This window comes from Natrix helvetica, assembly GCF_964273705.1.
Source record: "Natrix helvetica genome assembly, chromosome: 1".
NCBI classification, from domain to species: domain Eukaryota; kingdom Metazoa; phylum Chordata; class Lepidosauria; order Squamata; family Natricidae; genus Natrix; species Natrix helvetica.
This window is the reverse complement of record NC_138548.1, coordinates 109,425,958-109,452,804: the sequence shown is the minus strand read 5'-3', so window position 1 is coordinate 109,452,804 and position 26,847 is coordinate 109,425,958. Positions and strand designations below refer to the sequence as shown.

General features: G+C 41.0%; 1 protein-coding gene across 3 annotated transcripts in view; it reads left to right on the top strand.

Moving 5' to 3' along the window:
• The window catches only part of KCNQ1 (potassium voltage-gated channel subfamily Q member 1), a 393,720-nt gene that overhangs the window by 19,844 nt on the left and 347,029 nt on the right, over nt 1–26,847 (top strand). The gene's annotated exons all lie outside the window — the stretch shown is intronic.

Sequence of the window (26,847 nt, the reverse complement as noted above, 5' to 3'; positions counted from 1 at the left end):
TCAGGTTTGCTGCCTTGTGAGTATTCAGTATTCAGTAACTAGCACTTCTCTTCATCTTCTTAAGTACATTTTATTTTAAAATAAAATAGTAATTATGTTAATCTAATTGTAAGAATGTACTATGGACGTAACAGTACAGATTCTTAGAGAAAATGTGGTTGCAAATCTTTGACTGATGTAATGGCAAAATAATAGGATTCAGTACAGATAGTTCCCGAATTGCAACCATTGGCTTAATGGCTGTCCGAAATTACAATGGCAATGAAAAAAGTGATTTATGTTCATTTTTTTAATACTTACAACCATCGCAGCATCTCCGTGGTCATGTGATCAAAATTTGGACACTTGGCAACTGGCATGTGTTTATGACAGGGGTGTCCAAACTTGAGAACTTTAAGACTTGTGGACTTCAATTCCCAGAATTCCCCAGCCAGCATGGCTGGCTGGGGAATTCTGGGAGTTGAAGTCCACAAGTCTTAAAGTTCTCAAGTTTGGACACCCCTGGTTTATGATGAAGGTCTTTTCTGCCCTCCTTACAAGCCAAGTTAATAGGAAAACCAGATTCACTTAACAACTAATATGACAACTATGGCAAGAAAGTTCATAAAATGGGGCAAAATTTACTTAGCAATGGTCTTGCTAAAGAATGGACATGTTGGGCTCAATTGTGGTAATAAGTTCAGGTGTTAGCCATAGTTAGGACCAGGGTCAAGATAAACTCTTATGCATACAGTTTGCTTTAACGGAACATCATTAAATAGAAGTGTTTTATTTCTTATGCAAACCCAGAAAAATCCTTATTAAACCCTAATCTGATTTTATCAAACTTTATGATCCCATAAAATGATTTGCCCCAGAAAATATATACTTTTATGTTTAACATGATAGCACTCCATGCTTGTCAGTTGCTTGGGTTTCATAGCATGCTAAATAAAGAAAACAGAAACCAATACTAGTCTAGTCTAATTGGTTGCGTGAATGTATGTTCTGTAAGATATTTCTTTAAGAACAAATAAACAAACATTGATTTCAACAACAGGGTTAAACAAACACTTGCAATTGTTCATATGGAGGGGAAGAAATTAATATTTTTAAATTCCTGTCCATAGCATTTCATCCTGCAACTAATAATACCATTCTAGAGGAATTGTAACCTTAAGAAATAATCTCCTATATGCACAAAAATATTAAGTGAGGTACAAGGGATGAATGTACGCATTGCAAGGTCAAAATCAGTAGTATTTTGATTTTAAAACCCTGTAAATCTCTCGAACTCTAGATTTTGGCTAGATTGTTCCCTAAATTTAAGTGGCAGGTTTAAATTTTCTAGCTACACGCACACACACTCTTTGTAAATTTGAAATACTAAATGACCTAAAACTTTGAAATTTTGGCAGCTAGACAGATGTGTTGACGTCTTGGCCAGACAGACGTGTTGACTTCCGATTCCCTTGCCAAATAGGATGGGGGGGAAATCCCTTTTTTTATTAAATTTAGCAGTAACTACTGAAAATTGAAGTTAATTCTTATTTAAACCAATAGCCTCTGATTAATCCAAGGACAGATTAATCCAACATTGCCTTAATTTGTTAAACAAAAGGTCAGTATGAATGCTTATCGATATTATAAATAGGGTGCAATAAAGTTATTATTGTTATTATTAAGTACTAATTATGTACTAATAACAACTTTAGTACAGTGTAATTTGATGCATATTTAAAAGATAATGCCTGATGAAAGCTTATTTAGTTTTGCAACAAGTAAAAAAATATGAAATGGGTAAACTGTTGAAAGATTGCAATAAATCATTATAAGTATTTAATTTTGACCTTTGTGGGGGGAGGGGAGAAACAAAGCATAACAAAGGTTGATATTGGAAACAAATTCCAATGTTTCCTGCCTAGCAATAGTCTAGTGCAGTGATGGCGAACCTATGGCACGCGTGCCACAGGTGGCACGTGGAGCCATTTGTCAGGGCACGCGAGGCGCTGCCCTGTCAGCTGGCCAGCGCGCATGCGCGTGCTGGCCAGCTGAGTTCACTGTTTTTAAAAGCCATTTTTCGCCCTCCCCAGGCTCCTGAGGCTTTATAGGAGCCTGGGGAGGGCGAAAAGAGCCTCCCCGCCCCCCCCCGGAGGCCCTCCGGAGGCTTCAAGGACCATCCGGAGGTGTCCCTGAAGCCTTCGTAATGCTTAAAACGACCCTCCGAGCATGAGGGCATGTTGAGCAATGACTTCCGGTTTGCTCGGAGGGTCATTTTAAGCGTTCCGAAGGCTTCAGGGACCGTCCGAAGACTTCCCTGACGCCTTCGGAGCGCTTAAAATGACCCTGCTCTTTTCCCCCTCCCCAGGCTCCTATAAAGGCTCTGGAGCCTGGGGAGGGCGAAAAAAGCATGTAAAAATGGGGGTCGCGCCTGTTGTGCGTGCATGCGCACTGGGGGGTCGCGCATTGCATTATGGGTGCGGCATGCCCGCACACAACCCCCATGCACTCCCCCCACTTGTGGCACCTTGAGCCAAAAAAGGTTCGCCATCGCTGGTCTAGTGCATTGATTTTCTTGAATGTCAAAAGGGAGTTGGGCTTGCTTTTAGTTTGACTTTAAAACCTGCTCAGCTCTGAGTTTCACTGCTATTGCTGCTTGTTCGCTACTACTTTACTCCTGTCCTGCACTCACTATATTAGCTCATCAGGGGAGTGAAATTCAGTGAGAAACTAGCACCTCTGTGAAAAGTGTTGGAATGTTCCAGGGTGTCCTTGGGGATTAGTTAGTGTCTTTCACAACAATGAACCCCCTGTCAACAGTCTTGGTCATGGGCAAACACCAGCCAAGCATACATAAGTTCTTATCAGCTCCAGTTAGTCTGTGCATTTTCAAAAAAAAAAAAGAAGCAATGTCATAAAAACCTTCAGTGGCTGGTAATTCCACAGTTCCCTGCTTGAGCTGAAAAGAATTCCCAAACAACACAGGCCTCTTATCAGCTTTAATTGCTAGGCAGTGAAGAATTGATGTTTGTTCAACGTCATTCAGTCTTAAAAGCTGTGTGGTGGGTTATGCGGTAGAGATCCTGAAATGTTTAGCCTGTAGGTGTTCAGGGGAAATTGGGAGAAACACAGTTTTAATGGTAATTTAAACTGAAGCATATGAATCTGAAAGGAATGAAAGCTATGGGGTTTGCAGGGAGGATAACTGTTCGTTTTGTACATTAAGCGTATAAACAGGAATTTGTGTAACACTCTTTCTGTTGGCTAAACTGTTGTATTGTCTTTAAATCCAGTTTAATTTTAATCAAGGTAAATTTTATTAATGACTACACATTTCGAAATTCCGGTAGACCTGTTGGGCCTGTTTTTCACCCTCTCCAGGCTCTGGAGGCTTTCCTGAAGCCTGGGAAGGGCAAAAACGGCCTCCCCCAGCCCTCCGGAAGGCCGAAAATCAGCCCTGCTGGCACACGCACGCACGCTGGAGCTGATGGCTTGCATGCCGACAGATATGGCTCCGCAAGCCACCTGTGGTACGTGTGCCATAGGTTCCCCATTACGGCTGTGGGGGCATGGATGAAGAAGAATGGACTTTAGTTGAACTCTAGCAAGGTTTTTATAATGGCATATGAGAATGATGTTAATGGAAGAAAAGAGTAGATGAACAAAGCAAATTTGTTAATGGAAGGAAAGAATAGATGAACAAAGCAAATATAAAATACAGGTAGCCCTCGAGTTATGACCACAATTGAGCCCAACATTTGTGTTGCTAAGTGAAACAATTGTTAAGTGAGTTTTGCCCCATGTGGCTTTTCTTGCCACTGTTGTTAAGTGAATCACAAGTTACTAACATGGTTGTTAAGCGAATCCAGTTTTCCCATTGACTTTGCTTGTCAGAAGGTCAAAAAAGCGGAACACGTGATCGCAGGACACTGCAATCATCCTAATTATGAATCACTTGGCAAGCATCTGAATTTCGATCATGTAACCATGGGGAGGCTGCAACAGTTGTAAGTGTGAAAAGTAGTCATTAACACTTTTTCCAGTGTTGTTGTTGTAACTTTGAATGGTCACTAAATGAACAGTTGCAAGTCAAGGACTACCTGTACCAAAAAGTTTTTTAAAAAAAGGATTTAAAAAACAAACAAACCAAGAACTGTTACGTTTCTGACCTTCCCTTCTCTTTAAATATCTGCTAATGCGTGCTGTTTATACACATTTAGACCCTCTACCAAACTGTAGATGGCTATATTTGCTGTGCTGCATGATATGTTGTATGTATGTATCTTGCTTAAATATATTGTAGTTAAGCTGTGTGCGTATATAATAATCTGAATTATGTATATACTGTTAGTTTTGCCATTGCTGCCTCTTCTCCATGTTTAAGTTCTCAGTGAGATATTGTTGGGATTCTGTCTTTCTTCCAGGGCTGAGCAAAATTTAATCTTGTTCAATCTTTTGGCTTGCCTGGACCACATTGAGTGAAGAAGAATTGCCGCATATAAAATATATAATATAGTTAATGTATATAAATAACGTTCTTTTAAAAATATTTTTATTACAACCTTGTGCATTACCAACTGTCCCTGACTACATAATGGTCTGAAGGCTGGAAATGCCTACTCTAAAAGCATGCATCTCATTATAATGTTTCTTGATGGTTTGTAATGAGTTTATACCTTAAAATTGTGGTTTCATTTCAGATTTAAATTCCAAAATGAAACTCGGTGAAAACTGGTGAATCTACAATCATTAGATGGAGAAGATATTAGAAATAGTCCCATTTCATATGCTTTATGTTTTATTCAGTTACCAAAAAGTTAGAAAGATTGCTCTTCTCATAGGGCAAGAGTTGGATAACTTTTTAGGAATCTTTATTCAACTACATAAATATTTTTGATAAATGACTCCTTTCTGTAGGAAATGTAGGGTTCCCATTTTTGGAATAGCCTTTCCCAACTTGGTGCTATCCAGTTTGTGGAACTTCAATTTCTATGACCACCAGACAGAACCAATGGAAGATTTAGCAAAGGCTGATCTGCAGAATTTGACTAGAACTATTGTATGAAATTGTACTTTGCTATTCTTGCCAAGAAATGTCACAAATGATAAGCAATAACACATTTCACATGTAGGGCTTTTCAGCTTTTACTGAAACCTTTACCGGTAATACTGATTAGTTACAGGATATTTGTATCTTGATTTTCATTGGAAAATTCAGAGAAGTATAACTTCAGCATCCAGTGAATGTTTCCATCATTCATTGATTCAGTCCATGGTTGCTGAGCTTTCCATAAAACGAAGCAAAGACATTTCTCAGTCACCATGATAGGACCATTCTGGTTCAACTATGAGTAAATTTGAGTGACTTTATCTGCCAGATGCGCCAAAGAATTAAGGCCTTTGAACTATGATGCTGGAGAAGACTTATGCGAGTCCCTTGGACTGCAAGGTGATCAAACCGGTCAGTCCTAGAGGAGATCAACCCTGACTGCTCTTTAGAAGGCCAGATCCTGAAGATGGAACTCAAATACTTTGGCCACCTAATGAGAAGTCAGGACTCACTGGAGAAGAGCCTAATGCTGGGAAAGATTGAGGGCAAAAGAAGAATGGAACGACAGAGAATTTACCAATTCTCACGAGATTTTTGTCCTTACTTGAAATATCATAGACTTTTATAGAAAATGAAAAAACTCACAGGATTTTGGGTATGAACACTTAAAATCATTGCAAGAATGGGCCTATTTGGAGAAAAGGGTGAACAGCCTTGGGAAGAAGGCCTATCATATAGGGATGGCCCAGCTGTGGGGAATTGAAATGTTCCTGTAGTCAGAAGTGCCAACCATAACTTTAGGAAATGCCATAAGTACTATTTGTTCAACCCTGCTATAATTATGGTCATTGAACGAATAGGCATAACACGAGGACAATCTGAATGTAATATATCCTAAAAATCATTCAGTTACATTTTCCAGAAATTTGAGTTTGACACCATAAATATACAGATGATTCCTTTCCCCTTTCCATCAAAATCCAAGGAAATTGATCTTGACACTGGTGTCTTACAAGTGGGAGGCAAAGTCCAATCTAAACAAGGTAAACTTGTTGCTCAAAACACTGATCAGAGAATTAGAATCAACCTATGCTAGACAGAATTACACTCAGATTTATAGTCTTTTGGCTTAGCTCCAAACCTGAATATCCAGATTTCAGGAGCAGTCAGGAGTACATATTTAAACAAAGATCACTATGCCAATTGCATGTGTACTTAATGATGTTAAATTTAGGAACCCCTTCTATATGTAATGGCCTTCAAAACTACTTGGAAATCCACAAGGTTATGATCACACACCTGACTAGGATTGCTCAAAGAAGTAAGTGAATTCTTTGTCCAATCAATTTAACTGATTCCCATGTTGTCCCTAGACACAATACAAAGAACTAGGTAAAACTAGTAATTATGGAGTTATATTACTTGGAATTGAGGTTATCCTAAATATCGCATTCTTCATTATGAACTTGATACTCCTGTTTTGCATCCCTTATAAAAGATATTGCTTGAGAATATGAGAATTGACCTCTTGGTGGTTTTAGTCAGTGTCTTACGAGGCTTCTCACTGTTTGTTAATTCCTGGGTACCTTTCGTTTTTCTTAACAACTTTGGGAGATGAAATGTCAAAAGAGACGTGAAGAGTGTCATTGGAGAGAGACAAAATATAAATGGTAAGAGCTCATGTTAGGGATAGCATGGTGGGAACAAAAGCAGTGAAATCCATTCTTACAATTTCTATGCAATAGCCATCTAGGAGCCCCTTTGCAGATGATCTATTCCTTGCTTGGGAGAGACAAGCCCATAGGGCTATTCACTGAGCCACTGTGAAGAATATTTCAGATATCTGGCAGATTGTTGTTGTTAGCTGCAAAGTCATGTCCGACCCATCGCGACCCCATGGACAACATTCCTCCAGGCCTTCCTGTCCTCTACCATTTTCTGGAGTCCATTTAAGCTCACACCTACTGCTTCAGTGACTCTATCCAGCCACCTCATTCTAAATCTGCCCCCAGTTCCCAGCATGTTGTTCTCATTTAGTGACTGTCTCATTTAGCAGCAGTTCACAGTTACATAAAAAAAGTAATCGGTTATGACCAATCTTCCTATTTATGATCTTTGCAGAGCTGTAAAGCAAAGGAAAGCTATATAAGACTATGGGCTGAGTCATTGTTTCACATAGCAACAGCTTTGCTTAATGACCCAGTTAAAAATAAAAATGAAAACTAACCCAACTTAGTATAAAGTAAGGGGAGGGTAAGAAAATTAAAAGAGGAAGTTAAAATGCAAGAAAGGAAAAACATAAACAGAAAGAAATAGATTCTGATCTTCTTTACATCAGATATAAGTACCGTTATTAACTTGCCTCTTACTCTGTGGTTACAACAAAATGATTTTCTTTTTTATAACCTATCCTGTCTAATCATCAAAATCATAAATTCATTTTTTTTCCACAAAAAAAGTCCATAGGTAGTTTCCAGCCAGCAAAAAAATCACTGATGTTGTCATTTCTCTGACCAAAGAAATCAATTTAGTCATCTCAGCAAGTTCCACCATCTTCCCTGACCATTATGGGTAGTGCTGAATCTTTCCATCTTTGCGTATGCAATAATCTTGCTGCAGTTATCATGTACAAAAACAAAAGTTCTGTGACTTTTTTCTAACTGTTTGTCCATTAGTCCCTAAAGAAAAATCTTTGGTCTCAAGTGTATACTAATCTTTTCCTGTGTTTTATTGACCTCCTCAGGCAGCCCAATTACACTGTTCTATTATGGAATTGAACAAGTGGAAGCCAAACAGTGCAATATAAGGCATGTTTATATGCCAGGATAGATCTCCCATGCAAAGATACAGTCATGAGACTGTAGTTGTGTAGAAACACAACTGGTAACCACAACCGATAACCACAGCTGGTAAAAAGTTCACATCTGACAATAGTTTTACAACTAAAGCATTGTATTCTGAATGAGGTTTTCTAAGATATAAGAAGAAGGGACAGCAATTAAATAATATAATTAGCTCACAAGAATTGTTGGGGTCTTTAAACATTTTGTTTTATTTGTTAGACTTTAATGTTTATATCCTAAAAGTGTGCAACTGTAATAATAAAAATAAATATGTTTGAAGTTTGCTTGCGTAACAAATATCTCATTTTGTCTAATTCCTGATAATTTAGGGGCTTTTTTTATAAAGCCCCTTTTTTTTTTCCTGAAGCAGAGGAAAGCCTCCACAGTAGATAGGAGTTTTATCTTTGTTACTGATAGCATACTCTGTCAAATAATGAACATGTTAATGTTTCAAACAACAAGTGGAATTTATTTCTTTTCCTAATTTCAGTCCATTTTCCTTCCTGAAAAATATTCTGATCTTTACATAAATTCTCTCTTCTGATTAATTGTCTTTACGCCTGCCAATCTTTGTTTCTTATTCCATTTGCTTGTGGCATATTACTCCTGGGAGGATTTTGTCTGTTAAAAATGGAAACTGTGATGGAATTGAATTTATATTTTGTTCCATCAAGGGCATCAAGCACAGTTTTCTTAGTCCTATCCTGGATGTTTTTATGCGGAAGCATATCCATTAGGCTCAATGGAACTTACTTCCTGGTAGGTGTTTTCAAGATTACAACCTTAAATAGCTGTCCTTGTCTCATTGATTACAGTTGCAAGTATGTTGCTGCACTAGGCAGTATTTCACCAGTTGCAAGTTGGTAAGTGTAATCTAGCTAAAATCAAGCATTTAAAAACAGTTACTTTGAAATAATTGAGAAGGAATGAATAACCAACCTTTATTAAGTGAACAGGAACCACTACAGGAACTTTTAAAAAATATTTTAAAAGTAACTTTAATCAGAGGGCGCTAACCTTTCCCGCTTTGTGCCAGGCGGGAAAGAGAATGGTTCTATGGAGTGATGGGCAAACACACATGTGCGTGCCGCTACTCGCACAAGTGAGGATGTGTGTGCCCATGTGATCACTTGCCACTTCCATGGCCTGGTTCCAAAGGGCTCAAAGCCCTGTAGTTGGAGACCCCTGATTTTAATGACTAAATTCCTATATTTAGTTGTATCTTTCTTAAGGGAAAGCTTACCTGTGCTAATACTTGTTAGATTCGGGCAACGAGAGAACAGACTCCGGACAAGTAGTGACTCAACAGCTCTTTATTAATAGTAGTAGTGATCCAGCTTGGTGTGTGGTCTGAGGGTTCCCCTTTTATAGGGATCGGGTACGCCTCTCGACCAATCAGAATGATCCCTAGTTCCCGCCCTAGCGGCGGACCTGAGTGGAGACTTACAGCGATATATGCTAATATCTAACACCCCTCCCTTCTTAGACGGAGTGTTCCTGTTAGTGATAAAGTCCTTTAAGTACGTCGGTTTCTGTCTTACACGGGTGGATCGTCGGAGTTCGGGTTGAGTTGGAATGGGTGTGAGATCGGCTTGTTCGGCTAGTTCTGTTCCGCAGTCGGGGGGGTGGAAGGCTTTCCTCGCTCGGATGCTGTTCCGCTCCGTCGTTGATCTCCTGTTCCACTCTGGGCTCCGGGGTGCTGTAATCCTCTGTGTTTGGGCTCTTGGTTTGCTGACTTTCTGACGGGATATAGTCCTCGTTAGCAGAACGCAGGTTGGATTGCGCCAGGCGACCCCGGAGTTGGTCAATGTGCCTTTTCCAATTTCTACCATCTTCTAGTTCCAGCAAGTATGATCGTGGACCCGTGATACCAATTACCCTTGCCGGCATCCACTGTGTTCCCCCTGCATAGTTGTGGGCGTATACTGAATCCCCTATGCTAAAGTTCCGAATTTTGCTTGTAGAGTCTGGGGGCGATGTGGCAGAGTAATTTGGGTGAAGTCGGTCCAGGTGAGACCGTAGACGGTGGCCCATGAGGAGTTCAGCGGGGCTCCTACCCGTCGTGGTGCTGGGGGTAATGTGCTGGATTAAAAGGTAATGATCAATACGTGTTTGCCAATCACCTGGGTCCATCCTAGCGAGGGCCTCTTTTGCAGATCGCACCATTCTCTCCGCCTGTCCGTTTGAGGCCGGATGAAATGGTGCGACGAGGGCATGCCGAATTCTCTGACTTGCTAGGTATGTTTCGAATTGCATGGCCGTGAATTGGGGCCCATTATCGGAGACCAGGAGGTCGGGCAGGCCATGAGTGGCGAAGAGTCGCCGTAGTACCTTAATGACTGCCTCTGCCGTGATTGAAGTCATTAGGACTACTTCCAACCATTTGGAGTATGCATCCACAACTATTAGGAATGTTTGTCCCTGGACTGGGCCTGTGAAATCAATGTGTATTCGCGACCAGGGTGCTTTCGGTTTGTCCCATTCTGTGGCGGGTGCTTCAGGGGGTGCTGGTCTAGACTCTTGGCACGGATCACAAGTGGCTACCCATTCCTCTATCTCTTTGTCCATGTTTGGCCACCAAACGTAACTCCTAGCTAACGCTTTCATCCTTACGATCCCCGGATGCCCAACATGTAACGCTTCTAATACATTTCTCCGCAATGCGTATGGAACAACAACTCGATCCCCCCCATAATAAACAACCTTGTAAAACTGACAATTCATCACGTTTTGACCAAAATAGTTTGAATTCGGGTCCCACATTTCCCTTTGGCCACCCTCTCTATACCCAAGTTTGCACTTGTCTGATTACATTGTCCTTAGCAGAAAACCTAGCAACGTCCAAGGAAGAAACAGGTCCTGAGTCCAAACAATTGATTAATAAAACCGGTACCTCAGGAGTGGGGTCTGTTAATAGTTCTGGAAGCGGGCAACGGCTGAGTGTGTCTGTGTGCCCTAGTGTGGAGCCCGGTCGATGTATCAGTTTGTAGGAGTACGCAGCCAGGAAAACAGTCCACCTGATCATGCGCGGGGAGAGTGAGACTGGTGTGGGGCGGTTTCCCGCCAAAAGACCAAGCAGTGGTTTGTGGTCTGTGATGAACTCGAAATCGTGGCCGTAGAGGTACTCGTGGAAACGTTTGACTCCTGCCACAGCGGCTAACGCTTCCCTGTCCATCTGGCTGTAGTTCCTTTCGGCCGATGAAGGAGTCCTTGAATAGAATGCTATGGGCGCTTCGTTCCCGTTTGGCATTCTGTGGCTGAGAACTGCGCCGACGCCGAAAGGTGATGCATCGCAGGTCAATACCAGTGGTAGCGTCTGGCTGTATTGAACGAGTAGCAAGTCGGTGGTGAGCAGGCGCTTGACTGCGGCAAAAGCTGCTGCCTCGGAACGTCCCCATGTCCATTTTGCGTTCTTGGCGAGGAGTCGGTGTAGCGGCTCAGCAACGGTCGCTTTCTGTCTCAGAAAAACGCTGTAGAAGTTAAGTAGTCCGAGGAATGCCTGCAACTCGGTCTGGTTTCGTGGTGTGGGGGCGTCCTGGATCGCCTTAATTTTCTTCGATGTTGGATGTATGCCCAAACCATCGATTCTATATCCCAGGAATTCTATGCTAGGCACGTTAATTTGGCATTTTTCCTTTTTAAGGCGGAGACCCTTTTCTCTAATTCTGGACAAAACAGTTCTAACTCTTTTTACTAGTTGCTCCTCATTTGCAGCTGACACCAAGATGTCGTCAAAATACGGGACGACCCCTGGTATTCCCTGCAAAAGCCGTTCCATGACGCTCTGGAACAAACCGTGAGCGATGCTTACACCGAATTGTAACCGGTTGCATTTGAATGCACCCCTGTGCGTCACTATAGTCTGGGCCTCCGCCGTGGCGCTATCCACTGGCATTTGCTGGTAAGCTTGTGCCATGTCTAATTTAGCAAATATTATTCCTGGCCCCAACGAGTGCAATAGGTGTTGGACTACTGGCACAGGATACGCGCTTTGTTGTAGGGCGACATTAATTGTGCATTTATAGTCCGCGCAGATGCGGACTGACCCATCTGGTTTAACTGGGGTCACGATGGGCGTTTCCCAGCGCGCGTGATCCACCGGTTCAAGGATCCCCTGTTCTACTAGTTTATCTATCTCCTTATCAATTTTGGGACGGAGTGCGAAAGGCACTCTCCTTGGTTTGAGTCGGATTGGCGCCACGTTGGGGTCTAGATTGAATGATATAGGTTTACCCACATACTTACCAAGACCAGGGCTGAACACATCCTCGAACTCCTTAAAAATCTGTTCAGCGCTGCTGTTCTCCACGGCGTTGATTCCAGTGACTTCTAGCCCCAGGGCTTCAAACCAATCCAATCCCAGGAGGCTCTGTAATGGCGCGCTGGCGACGGTCACAGGCAGCTGGGCTACGATGTCCTTGAACTGCACCCGAAACGTGCCTTGACCCACGATGGGGACCCTGTTCCCCTGGTAGTCTCGTAGCAGGATGTCTGGTGTACGCAGTTGGCGCTTTTTAAGGCTAGGGATTGCCTTTTTCATGGCGGACCATGAAATGATCGTCAGGGACAATCCCGTGTCAACTTCCAGCTCGCAAGGGGAGTCCTCCAGGAGGACAGTGATTTTCAGCTTTTTAGGCCGCTTGGTGCGGACCTGACCTATCGTTGTGAGATAGGTTCGCAATGGTTCTCTCTGGTCAACTCTCTCTCGGCATCGGTATCCTGGGAATACTCTCTCTCGGCTCTCTGGTAATACGCTCTTTCAGCTCTTTGTGTGTATTCTCTCTCGGCAAACTCCCTTGGATTTCTCTCTGGGCGCCCTTTGTTTTTTCGCCAAGCCCCTGGGTTGGGCTTCTGTTGGCGGTACATCGGAGGCTGCCGTTGTGAGGCAGGGACTTCGCTCCGGCACACCCTTGCGATGTGCCCCAGTTTGTCGCAATGTGAGCAAACAATGTTTCTGAACCGACAGGTAGACCGGGGGTGGTTCCCTCCGCAACTTGCACATGGTGGCAAACGGAATTCGGGTTTACCCACCGGTCTCATGTGACTGCTCCGCATACGGTGACTGTCCTCGAACTCGGAATCCTTGATTTCTTGATCGGTGTCCTCATAGTGAACTCTAGCGTGTCTGGTTCTGGTCTGGATCGCGCTGTATCCGCGTTGTATGGTCTCGGATGATCTGTCTGCTGATTCGGACGCCCTTGCTTCATCGAGTGCAATCTGTAGGCTTAAATTTGGCTTGGCCAACAAACGTTTCTGTAGAGAGATGTCTCTCAAACCGCATATGAGTCTTGCCAGGATTTGCTCGTCCAGATCCCTGAACTCGCAATGCGTGGCCGCTTTCCGTAGCGCTGCAACATATTGGTTGATTGATTCTCCCGCCTTCTGGTTCCTCGTGTTGAATTCCTGGCGGCGAACGTGGTGGGAAGGTTTTGGCGCGTAGTGCGTTTGTAAAGTCTGTTGTAGCGCCGCCCATAATACCGCTTGTATAGGTGTTGGCTCAGAGAGGTCTCTGGCCGTCTCGAAGACTTCTCTCCCACAGTAGCTCAGGAATATGTTCTTCTTACGAGAGTCAGGTACTCCCGTGTATTCGTTTGCTTCGAGAAAGCACTCGAACCTGATCATGAAGGACTCCCAATGATCGTTCATTGGGTCGAACGGAGCTGGAGGAGTGTGCATCGCCATCTTGTCTGCGTTTGAATTTGCCGCGCTGAGATGGCTGCCGGAATTCCCGCCGAATTCCTAGGCTGGATCGAATCCTTGGATTCTGGAGGTAGCATCTTCGCCCTATCTGTCTCTCGATCCCACCTTCGTCACCAGTGTTAGATTCGGGCAACGAGAGAACAGACTCCGGACAAGTAGTGACTCAACAGCTCTTTATTAATAGTAGTAGTGATCCAGCTTGGTGTGTGGTCTGAGGGTTCCCCTTTTATAGGGATCGGGTACGCCTCTCGACCAATCAGAATGATCCCTAGTTCCCGCCCTAGCGGCGGACCTGAGTGGAGACTTACAGCGATATATGCTAATATCTAACAATACTAAAATGTAATTAAATATAAAATGTAAGGCTTTGTTGTTTGCCACTTTAATGGCAAAGCTTGGCATTAAGGTAGATTCTGGGCTAAGAGTATCATCAGGCAGAGGTTCAGTTCCACTCTGAAGGTTATTGACTGTCTTGCTGATTAGTGGATAATATTTATAAATAATTAGTCGATAATATTTCTATTATCTTGCTAGGTTGCAGAATGCTTCTGTTGCATGGTGATAATATCCTTATTGCCCAGATCCAAAGCCATATTCGGTATTGTCTGAAGATTTGGTGGAGATGTATTCGAAATTTAAGTTTGATTTTAAATAAGAAAATAACAGGTTGTATCATTGAAAGTCAAGGGAGGGAGGGAGAGAAGGAGGGAGGGAAGGAAGAGAAAGAAAGAAAGAAAATGTTTTGCTGATGGAACAGGAGCTGTGTTTAAGGTTTCCTTTCCAAGATCTTACAAGCTACGCAGTTGTATAAACTGTTGCTTGTGCCAAGAAGATAACAAATACCTCTGTGCTCCGCCGGAAAAACAACAACAAGCAATGCATTGATTTCTGAGGTATTGCATGTACATAATGTAGATTGTGTTTGATTTCAAGATGTAAAGCATTTGAGAGTATTTTTTTTAATCAGTGAGTTTTCTAGATAAAAGCTTCAATACGTCAAATGTCTTTCTTTCAGGATATGAAAATAAAATTCAAAATTACACATGATAACCATGAAAGTGATGATAAGTAGGTAGAACAATTCACAGAAGTATGATTACCTAAATAGAACTTTCTGAAATGAATATTATCCTATTTACAAGCAGAAACTACAGTATTATCTTTCTTCAATTTATACTGATCCTTCCTTTGAATGTCTAGTGTTTTTAAATGTTTTGGCAGATTTAAGCTTTTGAAAACAGTTTTATTTTATTTTGTCTTTTTTACCATGCCTGCATTCATTTTCTTGTTTTATGGCCAGCTTATTTCTCATTGATTTCAGTGGGCTTAAGCAGATTAATCTGGCAGGAATGCAGAGCAATCATAGGTTTACCACATAATTTGATTAATTAATTCATCAATCGATTTATACAGTATTATATCCAAATGAAAATGGCTCTTCTTCTGGATTATAAGATCATGTGATATCATAGCCATAATTATCAAATGAGTGTTTAAGCCATTTCCCCAGTATATTTATCTATTTATTTAATTATTATTTATTAAATTCATATGCTGCCCACCTCACTGTCACTGTTTTTCTTTCATGTTGATTATTTGTTGGCAAGTAACTATCCAATGGGGAGTAAACTTTAATATTGTATTTATTTTCTGTCATACCTGATGATTCAGTGATACCACTAGAATAAGGCCAATTTTATTCCAGGTTTAAATGGGCTTTAAAAGGGCAAACTGGGTGACTTCGTGAAGTTACTTATATCTTTTAATTTACCCCTTACTATGGAATTATAATACCCTGGCAAAACTAAGTATCTTTGGCTTTTAAGGCCTTCTGGGCCTGGGGCTTCACCATCTTTGCCACTGGATGGGGTGGTACTGCCACAAACAGACTTGGTGCACAATCTTGAGGTCCTTCTGGACCAAGGGTGGGTTCCGGCTGCCATTACTACCAGTTCGGCTACCAGTACCACTACTTGCTTCGCTTGCGTGCACGCCAGATGATGTAAAATGATTCAAACCCCTAGATGGACGCACATTAAACCTTTGCTCCATAAATTGCATTGGTTACTAGTTCACTTCTGGATCCCATTCAGAGTGCTGCTTTTGATCTTTAAAGCCCTACATGGAATGGAGCCAAGTTACCTGAGGGACGACCTCTTCCCAATTACATTTACCTGTCTAATCAGGTCTGGAAAGAGAGGCATGCTGTGGGCCCCATCTGTGAAGGAATTTTCACTTGATGGGACCTAGGAAGTGAACCTTTTTTGCTGTTGTACCTATCCTGTGGAATATCATCCCTCCTACTGAGGTTATCCCCAGCTTTTGTGGCCTTATAGAAAGTTCTCAAAATGTGGTGGGGCCCACAGCAAAAACAAACAAACTCAACAAGCCTACGGATTCTCCAGTAATAGGGAGCTCACACACTGGCTGTGTTACACGTAGTATCTTCCTTCTCATGATCTTCTTTATCTATGTTTATTGGTTTAAACAGTTCATATCGATTTTTTAAATTATTGGACACCACCCAGAATCATTTCATGTTAGATGGGTAGACATATAAAATTGACAAATAAACAAAAAGCAAACGAATAAAAACGTTACTGTAAAATCATATAGTCCAATCTTTTGCCAATGAAGCGAGTTCATTATTACAGCAACCCTGGAAAATAATAATCCTTCCTTTACTTACAAACTTCTGGAAGAATTTCTCATCTTCTCAGGGACCCTCTCTTGTGTTGTAAAAATAGAATATGAGATGCAGCTAATCATATGAAATGTCTTTCAACTTGAATTGAGTTCACCATCCATGAATTTGCAACATCATCTCTGGAATGGAAAGGACAGTTTTTCCTTTTCTGTCCTCAAATCTGCTCCAAAATATTGAAGGAGTTTTCTTTTTTTTTCATATAATATTTAGTTTATTCAAAGAAAGTTAAAATACAAGGCACCAAAATATTTTTTAAAAGGACAAAAAAATAATTAAAAATACAACAAGCAGGACATTAAAAAGAAAAGGTGCCTTAAAAAAAGAGTAACACATATCCACATAATGTCGTCCCTAGTTGACTGCTGATTGCTATAATACAACAATGTTAGTTTCCTACCCCTTGCGAAAGGAATTTTAAATGACTTAAACTACTAATCCTCCCGCAGCACACAGAGAAAGAAAGTCTCAGGTAAGACCAACGTTCCATCTGTTTACAAATTGTTAGCCTGTCATCTATATATTAAATGAATAAAATAGTTAACAGGAAAAACAATAATAATAGAAATAATATATAAAAGTATGACAGTAATTAAAATTATTAATAAAAGAAAAACAAGATTGAAATTTCAAAATGCTCTGTTAACAATTATTGAGGATTGTTGTTGAACATTGAAGAAGTTTTCTGATTGGATTTGAGATATGTGGAGGATACACTTGATAATGAGGGGGTAGAGTGAGAAAAGAAAAGAAGGAGAAATTCATGTTTTCATGTTTTACGGGATTCAGTTGGATCTGTGAATAATGACATTTCCATAAGAGCGCTAAAGTTGATTCCATTTCTTCTAAATAGGCAACCCGTGTCAATAAATTTAACCTGTAATCCTAAGCCTTATTAAATATTTATATAGAATTGATATGAGCTTCAGAACAGATGTACAGTAGAAAAGAACTTGAAATGAAAGTGATCTCTTAATTTACAATTCAGGATAATGGTGACATCAACTGCCAATAATCAGTCCTCCTTTACTCTTTATGCTGTTTCCTTTCAAAAAGTATGCTGTGCCATTCTTGCCAATCCTAACTTGATGGACAGCAAAATGTCCAAGGTGACAGATGACACCAGTCATCATGGGTGTTAACAAGCCAAACAGATTGTTACATGCTGTGAAATGACCTAAACTGAATGAATAAGCTACACAATATCAATAAATATGAATTAAGTCACATTGGGTCATAAACAACTTATTTTCACATGCACATGATTAAGGCCGGAAAATTGATATGCCTTCTGTTCTTCCTTTAGCTAAAGAAAAATAACTTGATTTAAGTGCTTAACTTCTTTAAGTGCTTGGGTGTTGAGGATGTAATACATTCAGCATTGATCTGTAGGCCATCATATTAGTTTTTCCTAGCTGGAAATGAGGGCATATGTGAGTGAGAGAAGAAGACTGGGAAAGGAAGCTAATAGCAAAAAAAGTATGACTGACAGCCTGAACTGTCCATCAATTGCTATCATGGCCATCTCTTCAATACAATATAATACAATACAATACAATACAATACAATACAATACAATAGTAGAGTTGGAAGGGACTTTGGAGGTCTTCTAGTCCAACCCCCTGTTCATTCAGTTGCTATACACCAGTGACGTGCAGTCAGGTGAGGCAAGTGAGGCACAGCCTCACCACTCTCATCATGAAAAAAATAGTAAAAGGAAAAAGCTGAGCTAGTTGCTGCCTCACCGTGGATGACTCTGCTTAACCTCACTGGTGCTCTCCCTCCCCAAGTGTAGTGACTTCCTCCCCAGGCCCCCATTCATTTCTCTCTCACACACACACAGCTGGATAAAACTATATAAAAATGTAGCCCAGCTTCACTGATTACAAGTTTGAAAAGGCAACGTGGCTCCACCTGCAATCAAACTACACTTGGGGAGGGAGAGCACAAGCAAGCACTGAGGAGACCACAGGAGGAGGCAGGAAGCCAGGCAAAGAGCCATGCTGTAGTACACACACTTCCCCCAGCCTCTTTCTTTTGGAAGGCTCGGCTCGGCTCCCCTCCGGCTTCTCTGCCTCTCCTCTCACCCCAGCCTGCCAGCAGGAGGTGGTGGGTGGGCTTTATTGTGTTCCAGGCATTTCCCACCCAGACAGCAGGCTGCATTTGCAATGGTGGAGGTGTTTGGGGAAGGCAGCAGGGGAATGGGGGGTGGATGGCAGAGGAGCTGCTTTCAAGCCACTGGAAAAGATATCCAATCCAACTTTTGTGTGTGGGGGGGTTTGTTTGAGAGTGAGTGAGAGAGGCAAAGGGTAGGAGAGATAGTCCAATCCAACTTCTGTGTGTGTGTGTGTGTGTGTGTGTGTGTGTGTGTGTGTGTGTGTTTGAGAGAGGGGGAGGAAGGGAGAGAGGGAGGAAGGAGGGGAAGGAGAAGAAAAAGAAAAAGAAAGAAGGAGCAAAGGAGAAAAACAAATGCTGTTGCTTTAAATTGGAACTGAGCATGCCTGGCTGTGGAATTCTGGGAGTTGAAGTCCACAAGTCTAAAAATATTTGAAACCCAGCACTGTGTCAGTGCCTCACCAGTCATAAACCTCACCGCACGTCACTGCTATACACTATACAAAAGCATATAAATGTTTTGATTTCTCTATAATATCAAGATGTTGTCATTATTTATTTATTATTATTATTATTGTTTATTAATTTTTTATGCCACCCATCTCCCCTGTAAGGTGATTCTATAACATGTGTATGTTGAATAGGAGAATATCAGACATGTTCTTGGTCTTAACTAAATTTTATCTGAAGTCTTTTGTTTTCTAAGGGCAGAACTGAAAATTCTGCAGCCAGAAATGAGGCAAATAAATTAAAAAAAAAATATTCCCTTTAATGGAAAAATAGGATATGAGGATTTTGTTACAATTTCTGCCTTTTGTTACATTACAAGGAGAAAGTTCATGTCTTTTCTGACTCAAGGCTCAGGAAGCATTTACTTTCCTCCCGTATTCCTTTAGCAAAATCATCTGTAAACTTTATATCCTGGAGAGTCAAGTTCTCAGACAGTTTCAGGCAAATGATGATGAAGACAGGATTTCCTCTCTCCAAGGAACAACTGGCAACCTGCCCAATGATTCTGTAGTTTAATGTCTTAGTTTTAAAGAACAAGTTTGCGTAAAGGTTGGAGTCATATTGTTTTGTTTTGTTTGACAACACATTGCCAATTTAAGCAGAGCCAAATAAAATTGTATGGAATGTATTAACTTAAAGTGAATTGGCCTTCACCCATGAACACCTCTGTATTACTTAATGATAAATAATGATGATTAAAATAATAATGAATGAAATAATAATGAAGTATTGCATAAAGAGGACATGGTTAATAACTGGCAAAATCGTACTTGAATCAAAAAGATCCAATGAAAAGGAACACCAGGAAGCTATAAGCCAATAACATGCTTGCCTACAAGTTTAAATTACTCACAGGTATAATAGCATAGAAGTTGTTTAGAAGAAAATAACATCCTTTCAATAGAACAGAAAGGAAATAAAATGAAATTCAGAGGTGTATATGTATGTATGTATGTATGTATGTATGTATGTATGTATGTATGTATGTATGTATGTGTTACAACCCCTGGTATGGCCAAATATGGGAGGGAGCTCACTACTCCCCCTTTCTGTCCTTCGGCTCATTACAGAGAACCATCCAGGCAGAAAACCATATTTTTATTTTTAATGTTGCCTTTTTATATTTGTGTTGTATTTGTGCTGATAAATAAATAAAGGGAGACTAGTATAGATCTATTTCAAGCTGTTTAGCTCTCATCAGCTAGCCATACCCTTACTGGTTCGATTCCCAGCTGCTAGCTGATGAGAGCTAAATAGCTTGAAATAGATCTATACTAGTCTCCCTTTATTTATTTATCAGCACAAATACAACACACACACACACACACGTATATATATACATATACATATACACATACACATACACACACACACACACACACACATATATCTCAACATCTGATTGATAAAATGGTTCTGGAGAATTGCAAAATCCAAAAAAATTACAAATGATCTATATTGATTATTAAAAAGGTATTTGATTCATTGTCACATAGTTGGATCATCAAATGTTTGAAAACTATTGGTGTCAGTAGAAAGATCAGAATTTTTATAGACAAAACAATGAAGCAGTGGAATACCGAACTGGTGATGGAAATGAAAAAAATGTGGGCTTGTGAACATTAGGAGTGGCGCCTTCCAGAATGAGTCATTATCACTCATATTATTTGGCATTGCCATGAGTCTACTTTCCGTGATTTTGCAGAAAACAATAATAATAATAACTGCAAGCAATTATAATGGTCTTATAAAGATTACTTATTTTGAACGGAATGGTGGCCTAGAGAGGTGGCGCAATCGTCTCACAGTTAGGAGGCTGTGAGTTCGTTTCCGGGTAATGGAAGATATTTCTCTTTCTGGGTGCAAAGAGAAAACATCTGCTGCAAACTGTAGGTGGCAGGAAGGGCATCTGGTCAGTAAATGCTCAGCTCCATTCAGTCAATTGACTCCCCCCCCCCAATGCAAGGAATTAGAGTCACTAAAAGAAAAGAAAAATAAAGACTGCTTATTTTCAGATGGAAAGGGTTAGGTTATGCCTTTGAAAAAAATGTATTTCTTCTACATCACTTTTCATGTATGCCTGAGCTGAACTCAGGGGGAGGGGGGATTCAGATCTTTAGCATTTTTTTCACTTGCCATTACTGTGTTGAATCCTCATTGCCACTTAATTATGATGTTGGAAACTGCTTTACAAAACCTTAGTAAGAGTTTTATCCAGTTTTGCATCCAGTTTTGATCATCACATTACAAAAAAAGATGTTGAGACTTTGGAAAAAGTGCAGAGAAGAGCAGCCAGGATGATTAAAGGCCTGGAGACTAAAACATATGAAGAATGGTTGCAGGAACTGAGCATGGCTAGTCTAGAGAAAAGAAGGACTACAGGTGACATAATAGCAGTATTCCAGTATTTGAGCGGCTAAAGAAAAAGGAATCAACTTATTTTCCAAAGCACCAGAAGAAACAATGGATGGAAACTAATTGAGAGAAGCAACCAGGAATTAAAAAGAAACTTCCTAGCAGTGAGAACAATTAACCAGTGGAATAGTTTGCCTTCAAAAGATGTGGGTGCTTTATTACTAGATGTTTTAAAGAAGTGACTGGACAGCCACATGTCTCAACTTGTATAGGATCTCCTGCTTGAGCAGGGAGCTGGATCAGAAGATCTCCAAGATCCCTTCCAGCTCTATTCTGATTGAGAAATAACAGTTTCCCCATGTCAAATTGTTCTTCCAAAACCACTCTTCCATTCAGTCTTACTACTGGAGAAAGTGAGAAAAAACATAGATTTTACATAGCCTCTTCTAACCATAGAAACCAAAACAAATAACAATAAACAATCCCATGAACAATCCAGGACATCAAAAGGACCATTAAAATAAACTAAATGCCCTTTAAACTGTATTGCTTTAGCTAGTTTTCAAAATTAAGGTTCAGAAAAGACCTCTATAAAATTGGAGCCACCACTGAAAAGACCCGTCACTTGGTCCATGCCCAATTTACCTGATAAAAAGGGCCCCCTGAAATCTCTCCCTCACCCCCTCTCTTACCTTTTCCTTTATTTTTCTGTAATAACTAAGCAAAAGTAGCACAACTGCACTTACCTACTGGAAATATAAATCCTAAAATAGCAGGTAATTCTTCAGTGGTAACATCTTGCAGGTTTTCAAAATAATACTGGTTTAATCAGAAAATACAGAACAAAAAAGTGTAATAGTATGTGGGAATGACAGAAGGAAGAACTGCAGGTGTTTCATCCCACAGAAAGAGGGAGGGCATGGGAAATATTTCAGAAGGGATCTTCCCTAGTTTTTCAGACCGTAAAAAGAAAGGAGAGGAGAAATTCATTGGGTCTTGCAAGTTTTTAATGTAATTGTACCATAAAGTTAGAGCTAGTATTTCCTGGCTCTGCTTCTTGTCCAGACTATCTTACAGGGCTAAAAAGAACGAAGATTTGTGGTATAAATAAATATTTAGTTGCAGCATATTTGCACTAATTAGAGAATTCAGTTAACACAGATAATATAGTATAGACTTTATTGACATTGTACATCATGTATACAACGAAATTGGTTAAACATTTTATTAAGAAAAAAATCTACACTGTGTGTTTAATACATTAAACACTGGCATTAAACTTTATGCTGATTTTTGCCACAGGACTTCAAATTATATTCCTAGTAAATTAGTTTGTTAACCAAAGAACAAGTTAAAACAGGAAACATTTTTATTTCTATGATGAGACAAATCAACTGAGCCAGGTTTCCATGTGAGTAGACTGTGAATCTTCTTAAGCCATATTTCTCATCTGTAAAATGAGCAATACACCTGCAGATGTACACTGAAAATGTATGAACTTTTGTCTATGAAGTCTTGCTTTCCCACTAGATCCCAGACTGGGCAGGTTTCCTGTTCCTATAGAAGCTTTCGTACTGCATCCATGGAGAGAGTGGTTTCTTGGTGCTATATGTCAGCTACTTTCACTATTGTCGTTGCAGAGGATGCAAATTACTAGGATAATTTTGTCCTGAGCTAACTTGTTACTTTATTGATCCTCCTACAGAACTTGGTAGAGTCAATTCTCTAGCACAGGGGTGTCAAACTCAAGGCCTGAATCTCGCTCATGGGTGCTTAGATCTGGCCTGCAGGGCCACCCTGGATACAGTGAAGGACTGGCCCACAGTGCCTCTGCCAGTGAAAAGGGAACTCGGGAGGCTGTGGGCGGCCCTCCTGAGCTCCGTTTTTACTGACAGAAGTTGCAAGAAACTGACGCAGCTGAAAACGGAGCTTGGGAGCCCGTTTTCACTGGCAGAATGCTCAGGCCACCATAGGCCCCCTCGGCATGAGGGACATCGAGCTGGCCATGCCCATCCTGGCCACGCCCATCCTGGCCCCCCGAAGTCAAACACAACTCAGATGCGGCCCCCAATGAAATCAAGTTTGACACCCCTGCCCTAGCACATTTGGGCCATCAGTAGGGACCGTGGCAAGTATTCAGACTGTCTGCTTCTAAATTTAACTATATCTATGTACCCAATGCAAAATGAATATAATGAGACCATATGCAGCTCCTTATCTTGGCTACTGGTCTCCAAATAGCTGTATTTAAAAGTAAGCTATCCTCAGAATTTAAGGCTGAATTTTATTGAAGCAATGCTTGTGTGGGTGATTAATATAATATTATTCTGATATTATATTGCTGTATTACACTGTCAGCTGGACCTTATCATTTATTTTGCTGTTCTGAAAATTACTGCCTCTGTGATTTTCCAAACCTGCTGCCAACCTTTCCCAGAACAAAGCAGAAAACACAACCTTTGCTTGTGATGCAAAAATAGAATTTATTAAGGAAAATGTTATTACCTGCCTACACAGTGTCCTTTGAAAGACATAATAAGGTCCCTGATCAGAACCGATAATACCAGTGAAATTATTAATTGGTTGCTTTGGAATATGAAGCTACCTGATTTTCCATGCTTGCTTCCAGTATGAAGTTGGGCCTGTTCCTTTCTTCAGTTGTTTTTCTTTGACCTCAGGATTAATACGAACTCTATTGTTTCTTTTGATTCCAAAAAAAAAAAAAAAACCTCAACCCTACAGTAAATAGCCTCCAGATAAAAGGATCATATTTGCTTATTAGTCATGATCCTGAAGGTTTTTCTGCAACAGATAAAGGTGTGCCAAATTATAAAGTATATGGAATCAGGCGAGCACGAGTCCTGCTGCAAAACAAGGTCAGCCTTTGTCTGAGCAATGGAGAGATTGAGGTGTTGACACTACAACTGTATTTATTTCATTTTTTCGTTCCTAGCCCCAGCTAGAGAAATGGTTGTACGCAGGTGTATGGAAGCTGGACTTCAGGAGTTTCACACTAGTAGACTTATTCGTTATTTATATGAATGTTCATTGCTGCCATATGATCTCTAAGTGGGGACAAGTATTGCGGTCCGATCCTTTTATAGTTACTTAACTGCATTCTACACAGGTAGTCCTCGACTTACTATCATAACTGACCCCAAAATTTATGTTGCTAAGTGAGAAATTTGTTAAGTGAGGTTTGCCCCATTTTATGACTTTTCTTGTGCACCCTTTCTTGCCACAGTTGCAGAGGTGGGTTGCTGCCATTTCGCACTGATTTGGTGGAACCGGTAGTGGAAATGGCGACTGGGTCTCCGAACCGGTAGGGCTGGCATGCTCGCCACGCCCCTGAACCGGTTCCCCGGTCGCCGCAGCATCTTTTTTTTACCTTTTAAAATGTTCTGCGCATTCACAGACGTATTTATAGGCAACTGTGCAAGTGTGCAGAGCACGTGTCAGGCGCACATGTGAGTGAAGCGAGCGCACTAGTGCAAAATTGCACACGCACCGAACTGGCAGTAATGCTGGCAGAAACCCAGCCCTGCACAGTTGCTAAGTGAATCACTGTAGTTGTTAAATTAGTAACACGGTTGTGAAGTAAATATGGCTTCCCCCTTGACTTTGCTTGTCAGAAGGTTGCAAAAACTGATCACGTCATCCCAGGACACTGCAACTGTCGTAACTATGAACTAGTTGCGAAGCATCTGAATTTTGATTAGGTGACCCTGGGGATGCTGCAATAGTCATAATGCTCTATCCACCCATTGCTTCTTGTCCTATCTGTTAATGGGTAAAATTACAAAGCAGAGAGCAATTTTGCAAAATCTTGTTTTTTTCTAGTCAGCCATGTTAACAGATATGCACGATATTGTTTTTTAAAAATGTGGAACAAAAGAAACGTGCTCTGTGACTGCCTTTTAACTGATTAACAATTGAGTTGATAATGCAACATGTAATATAAATGAACCTAGGCAGGATAGCACCCCTTTTAAGACCCTGGAGAATTGAATTTGGCCCTAATGTTGTAAAGCTTAGACCTCCTTCCTCTTGTTCTTCACTGCGGAAGGGAAGATTAGATATTGGAAGGGAAGGCTGGGCACCGGGCAAAAGTTGTTTACTATAGTGGGACCCAGCATGGCTTCTTAAGGAGGGGGTGAATCAATGACTCTTTAAGAGGCAAAGGGCAAGCCTCTTTGTTAAGCATAAATTCACCACCGCTAGAGTCCACACATATTTCACCCCAGGATAGCCTTAGCAAGGAAGGACGTGGGCCAGTCATAAGGATTCTGTCCAGTTCTTTAAGTCAACAGGTTCAAATCACTCCAGAGCTGTGGTGGTGAAGTGGTTAGAGTGCAGTACTACAGGCTACTTCTGCTGACTGCTGGCTGCCAACAGTTCGAGTCTCACCGGCCCAAGGTTGACTCAGCCTTCCACCCTTTTGAGGTCGGTAAAATGAGGATCCAGATTGTTGGGGGCCTAATGCTGACTCTGTAAAAACTGCTTAGAGAGGGCTGTAAAGCACTGAGAAGTGGTATATATAAGCGCTATTGCTATTAACAGGGCAAGACTGTACCTCAGGCACCTCCACAGTTGTAGAAATGCTGGCATCCAACTAAGTATGAATCCAGTGAGTTATCAGAAATGCTGTACAAATTATTTGGCGTGACCCTGAAGTAAACCTCAGGGGTCCTCTTGCCCAGGAGGGCCCTGGTCCCCCTAGGTAAGTGTGCCAGTTAGATATCTGCAGACTGGCGTTAAAAAAAACAGAAGTATGTTGTTAGAAAAAGCAGAAATGTGCTAGTATGATCTTGTGTGAATTATGAAAGTTTTGTGGTTGGCTTAGGCGCACGATTACTGCATTTGTGCTTAATATGGTAAATATTAACACACTGGCATTCTCAATTTAGAACCATTTGTTTAGTGACTATTGAAAGTTGCAGTGGCACTGGGAGAAAAAAGACTTATGACCGATCCTTGCACTTATAACTGATGCAGAATCCCCACAATCACATGATCAAAATTCAGGTGCTTGGCAGCCAGCATGTATTTATGATGGTTGTAGTGTCCTGGGATCATGTGATCACCATTTGTCCTCCAGCGTCTTACAAATGAAGTGAATGGGGGAAGCTGGATTCACTTAACAACTGCATGAATTAACTTAACTAGTGTACTGATTTGCTTAACAACTGTGGCATGGCTCACTTAATAACTGCCTTGTTTAGCAATGGAAATTTTGGGATCAGTTGTGGTCATAAGTCGAGGACTTAGGCAAGAATTACTGTAAAGAAACACCTTGTGATTTTGTGTCATGTAACTTGTGGTAAATGCTGTATAAAACCCACCGGTGGACTTTGTTAGGGCTTTGAGGGAGACCAACTCAGTTTTTCTGCAAAAATGCTTTTTGTTTATTTGTAATATCCATTTCAGTGTGCTCAGTTTTGGACTTGGGCAATGGATTTAGTGTTGAGCTAGGATAGCACTCCGGAAAGCCTTCCGAGACAGTTGCCATACTCCCACCCCTGACCTTGGCTGATGTCATCTCTGAAATCCAGCTGACCACATTTCCAAGAGGGAAATCCCTGCCCCCAGAG